This window comes from Mytilus californianus, unplaced genomic scaffold (genome assembly GCF_021869535.1).
Source record: "Mytilus californianus isolate M0D057914Y unplaced genomic scaffold, xbMytCali1.0.p SCAF_12, whole genome shotgun sequence".
NCBI lineage: Eukaryota > Metazoa > Mollusca > Bivalvia > Mytilida > Mytilidae > Mytilus > Mytilus californianus.
Window position 1 is genome coordinate 21,275,495 of NW_026262604.1, and position 6,429 is coordinate 21,281,923.

Genomic DNA, 6,429 nt, shown 5'->3' on the forward strand with positions numbered 1-6,429 from the left:
TAATCTTATTTTGCCTTGACTTAGGAACCAGCCACCTCCCAACCTATTTGAATCACAACGTCCGGACTCTAAATTCTATGATTGAGATTTCAGTGTTATATACAACCTGTTTGCAAAGGAATACAATTCATAAGCATGAAAATAATTACTTTTCTACTTTCTTTCATAATCATGTGAAATCTCCATCTATGACAAATCCTGTAGTCAGGTAGTGTTAACATTGTTTGGAGTCATATTACACCATCTTGTACATAGTATAACTTTTTACAGATAAAAATTGAAACAATAATATATTTAATTGAAAGTGACAAGTACTTAGATAATACTAGCTTATCTGACATTTAATACCAGATGAAAGAGCGCTCCAGAATAGCGAAAAATAGAGGGCTGTGTGGTGGACTGTATAATGTTGTGACCACTGCATAATAATGTTGTGACCACAGCATATAATGATGATCATCAACATAAGGCAGTCATGGTGGTTGTGCGTCGTTCAACACGATCTCGCAAATATACTGTTCGTTTTCAAATGTTATCTTTGGATACAATACAAATTCTTCCGATGAATTTACGACCCAATCAGACACTTATTATAAAGTGAAGCGAATTTTATCTCAACGGAAAAGAAATGGAAAAACAGAATACCGTGTGCAATTTAAAGGCGAACCGACACAGAATGCATTATGGATACCATTCGAACAGATTAATTCACACACACAAAAGATAGTACAAACAAAACAACCACCATGTGCAGACTAGTAGTGTATTTTATTATGAACATTATTGAATTATGTTTTGTGATGTTTTATGACAATGTTGATTTGTTTATCGTAATACGCAGATGTTATTTTGTGACAAGAAATATTTGAAGTACTGAATTCTTTAAAAGAACAATGTGTCTGGTTTTATAAAATTTGTCTAAAAGTAATAATATGTGTATAAATAGAAAGTGATAATTTTGTGAGAAAAAGGAAGTAATTGACAATGTAATGGGTGTCAGTTAACGGAAAGGTGTTTTGAATAGATTTGTTTTATTATTAAAATTTCGAGAGAATATTTGCTTCAGTATTGCTATGATAGCAGTTTTCAAAAGATTTTTATTTCAAATTTACTGTTCTTAAATTTTTATTGAAGTTTTATTCTTCAATGCATATTTTTTTCAGGCTTACGATTTGAGTGAAGAGAAGTTAATTTAGTAGTAAAAGTTTTAAATTTTAGTAATTCATTTTGTTGAATATGAAATCATATATTAACATAAGAGATTGCTTTCATTTTTTGAAGTTTGATAAATACCAAATATTGCATTTAGGCAATTAAGAGAAAAAATACTGCATTTAAAGTGTTGTCATTTGTAATGACGGACTGTGATTAGAATACCAGAAATAACCTTTTTTAATGGTTGTATTTGTTGAGGCAGCGTATATGGCTAGTGTGTTGCTTTAATATAATTCCATTTAATAAGAGCCAAGGTCTCTGCTGCTGTCATCATTTGTTAAAGTTTGCTCTGTATAACCAATTTTACAGTGGAATATGCAGTAGATAGTGATTTTTTAGTATAGTATACAAAGATTTTATATTGTTTGAATAATAGATTGAAGACGTAAAAAGGCATATTTGTTTATGACATTATTGAATTTTTGATTTATTTTAAAACATTGAAAACAAGCGGGTGTGTTTATTTGTTTAGGGGAATTTTATATGTCAGTTTGGTATGGTCAAGACGTTTGGACAAGTTGGCATACTTTTAAGAGAGTTATCTCTCCTTTACCAATTATTGGGTTATGTGTATATGCGGATTGCAGTCCGTAATTGAATTGTATATTAGTTTGATTTGTTCTCTTGATTTATTGTTACCATAGATGTACATGTGTTGTGAAAAATAGAACTTTATTGATTTGAGAAAAGTGGTTATTTATTTATGCCAGAGTAAAGCATAAAAGTAGTTAAGAAAGAGAGATTTTCATTGGATAACACAATTAATTAAGCATAAGCTGAATTCATTTTAGCATAAGCTAAAATCATTTTAGCATAAGCTAAAATCATTTTAGCATAAGCTAAAATCATTTTAGCATAAGCTAAAATCATTTTAGCATAAGCTAAATTCATTTTAGCATAAGCTAAATTCATTTTAGCATAAGCTAAATTCATTGATTGTATATGCGAAGTTTAATATTTATGACCTTGATTCCGCGCCAACATTTCTGTATAAGCTGAACATTACAGCATAAGCTAAATTGATTTTAGCTTATGCTAAAATGAATTCAGCTTATGCTAAAATGAATTTAGCTTATGCTAAAATGAGTTTAGCTTATGCTAAAATCATTTCAGCATAAGCTTAAATGGATTTAGCATATGCTAAAAGCGATAATTATGACCCTAATTCCGCGCCATAGTTAAGCATCTTTTGCTATTCATTCATCACCCACTATTCGAATTCACTTTCAGCTGGAATGTCATTATTGGGAATAGGACACTATCGATAGAAATACAAATCATCCGACTTTACTGGTATCGAAAGATAAAAAAAAAAGGTCCGTAGTGATTTAAGACGACAACATATATATGGTAATGATCAACCAATGCTTGATATTTTCGGTAAAACTTATGTAGTGTCGATTTTAGTCGTTCCCCCTCATAAATATGTTAGAGCAGTTTTTGTTTGTCTGTAAGGAGCACACCCTTGTAAATAAAGTTTTTATAGCACGAGCATAATGTACTGAATGAAATATGTAAAAGTCATTCGAGAGGGTGTGGATGGGTGTTTACAGAATAGAGAATAATGGGCAAACATATAAAGAATAGAGAAAAATTGACCAAACAAAAATAAAGAATAGAGAATAATAGGGTGCTTAGATATAAGGAAGACCCTCATTCGATGGAGCAGAGGGTATGTAACTGCTGAGTCGTCCATCGGTGTCAATATCGTAGAAAAGATCAAGATATGAAGCAGACCTTCTACTTTCGGTAGTATCATTAACCTAAAGTCCACAAGGATATATGAGAAGTTAGCACCCATTGAAATGTGGGTTAATTCCTGAAAAAAAATCATCAGTATATGTAAAAGTGAATTTAATAAACTTTATATGAAGTCTTTTCTTTTTATGTTTGAAAAATGTTTTATATCTATTCTGCTTGAGGTTGAGGGTACGAAATAGTTGTTTTGTATATCCAAGGTGCATGGTGTTTTGAACATTGTCGAAGGCCGTACGGTGACCTATACTTGTTATTTTCTACGTCATTTGGTCTCTGATGGAGAGTTGTCTCATTGGCAATCTTATCAAATCTTTTTATTGTTATACCTTTGAAATAAAATGTATGATTCTTTTTTGTTGACACAACTGTCTGTAACTCTGGACCGTAAACGGCTGTAAACAGCCATTAGAAAGCAATATAGCTTTACATAAACACGATAGTTTCAAACACTAATCAAACATTAGGCTTACAATTTTGTACATCAGACATCTATACAAGACTCATCATTGACGCTCGAATCAAAATAGTAGCACACTGACTTAACCCTACTTAACGATAGCAAAAATCTAAATATCTTTACTGTACGTACATGTATGACTTGTTACCTGAAGAATAACAGGTATGTGCTATAGATGATAACAGATTATCTATTAAACAAATCAAACATACACGCTGTCCCGAAAAGTAAATTGGTTATAAAGGGAAAAAAGGACAATATAAAAATACCTTTTAATCAGTGTTTTATTCACAAATATTTGTATGTCAATGTTTTAATATTTTGCTTCCAATTCAGGTAAACATATTAATGTTTGCTAATTATTGATATTGATGTTACCCAACGAACTTATGAAGTACCTCAATTTCAGTAAGTACATAAATAAATACTTAAATATTTCATATTGGACTTAAATTCACCAAAAAATATATTCATGTATTTTAAACACATAATGCTTGTATTCAACATTGACCGTAGGCGAAAAAATCTTGATTCCTTTCCAACAAGAATTTTGATGGAATACCATCTTATTGAATACAAATAGCATACAAGTCGTTTGACAAAATTGAAAATCCGACAAATTTATGTATTTGTACACGAACTAACTGTGCATATACAAGTAGAATCTTGTATTTTTTGTAAGACAGTATTCTAACTGTCTTTTGTTGTTTTGTCTGCCTTACAGTTGATGTCTAATTTTAACAGTTGAATATGTATTGTTACGTATAAAAGAGGGACGAAAGATACCAGAGGAACAGTCAAACTCATAGATCGAAAACAAACCGACAACGTCATGGCCAAAATAAAAAGATAAACAGACAAACAATAGTACAGATAACACAACATAGAAAACCAAAGACTAAGCAACCCGAACCCCACCAAAAACTAGGGGTGATCTCATGTGATCACATGTGGCACCCGTCGTGTTACTTATGTTATTACAAATCCGGTAAATAGTCTAATTCGGTAAGTCACATTCGTGAAAAGGGAGGGTATTGTAGTTACGACATAAGGAACATATCCGATATCATCTGTGAAACGGTTATTCCATAACGGTCAACCAACTCGTGATGGCGTCCGTAAAATTTACGAAGGGATGACTTCAACTTCACCATTTGGAACTCTTGGTTTAATAGCTTCCTTGTCAGCAGCAATCCTCTATCAAGGAAATCATGATAGGAAACACAAGCCCGGGAATATCGTATCAATTGGGAGATATATACTCCGTATGCAGGCGCTGCTGGAATGTTGCTACAGAGAAATGGAAAGTTCACAATTGGGAAGCTGAAATCATCTCTTTTGTCGTAAAGTTTTGTTTTCAACCGACCCTCATTGTCAATTTCTAGATGTAAGTTAAGATATGAGGCAGACTTAACTGTATCTGTAGTATCCTTTATCTCTAGTTCGATGGGATAGATTCGTTCAACATAGTCACCAAATTTTGTATTATTTAGTGAGAGAACATCATCTATATAGCGGAACGTAGAGTTGAAGGATATTGCTAACTTCTTATCTTTCTTCCTAAGAAGTTCCTGTATGAAGTCAGCCTCATAATAATACAGAAACAAGTCGGCAAGAAGAGGGGCACAATTGGTTTCCATTGGAATTCCGACAGTCTGTTGAAAAACACGTCCTCCAAACGTAACAAATATGTTGTCAATCAAGATATCAAGCATCTTGATAATGTCAGTTTCAGAGAATTTTTTGTTTGAATCAGAGTGATTCTTTACAAAGTAGGATTTATCCCTCCCCAAGACAAGATACTTGTATCTACGTTCGCCATTCTTTTTAATGAAACAAAGTAATACCAACTCTTTCAATTTGTCTTTTAGTTTGGAATGGGGAATACTTGTGTAAAGTGTAGAAAAGTCAAATGTTTTTATACTATTGCAAGATGAGAGAGTCTTAGATTGTATGTACTCTAAAAGATCTTTGGAATTTTTTAGTATCCACATCTGATTCACGCCACCTCTAGAATAGGCAGTTTCACAATAACTTTGGAGCCCGTCTTTGATTGCTGATAAAATAGATGTTAATAATTTAGAAAGAGGTTTCGTGGAGCACTTGGAAGACCCAGCAATATACCGTTGTTTGTAAGGACACTTATGTAGTTTAGGTATCCAATACAGGGATGGAAGATCCAGTTCTTCATCTTTGGTTGAAATTCCAAAGGAACATAGAACAGACCTATGATTATCAAGGATTTCCTCTTTGGTAAGTGTCGTGAGGGTATATGTTGAGTTTCCAAGTGAATTGTCAATACCTAATTCATTTATCAAGCAGTCTATGTAATGATATTTACACACAAAAACGATGTTGTTTGGGGCTTTATTTGCGGGGACAACAACATATTTGTCATGGAGGTAGGCATACCTTTGTCAACTATTAATTGTATTTCGTCAAAAGGAAACTTTAGAAAATGTGCATCAACAATTGTGGAATTTTATTGATGAAAAGATCATGATAATATTTTGCGTAAAATAATGTAACTACAGTTTTATTCAAAAGTATTATCTTCAAGACAGTTTGCATCATTTGAATTTTTGTTTTGACATAGACAGGTGTTGTGTGATTGCAAATGAGACAATTCTCCATCAAGGATCAAAATGACGTAGAAGTTAGTAAAAGTACGGCTTTCGACAATGAGCAAAACCTATACCGCAGAGTAAGCTATGAAAGCCGCGAAATCACAAATGTAAAACGAGAAAACAAACGGCCTGATTTATGTACAAATCAATTAAAACATCTAACACTTTAAAAACACAAAGTATATATATATGTTAGAACTCGCAGTTTCTGAAAACTAGTTCAAAGCCAAAAACATTGAATACATAACATAAATATAAGACTAGAATATCAATCAGTTCACATCCAGCATCCAATGAGCTTATTTCAACATCATTAATTGTTGTAATCATGAAAAACAATATGCACACTAGATAATGTAATGACCCCTTGTT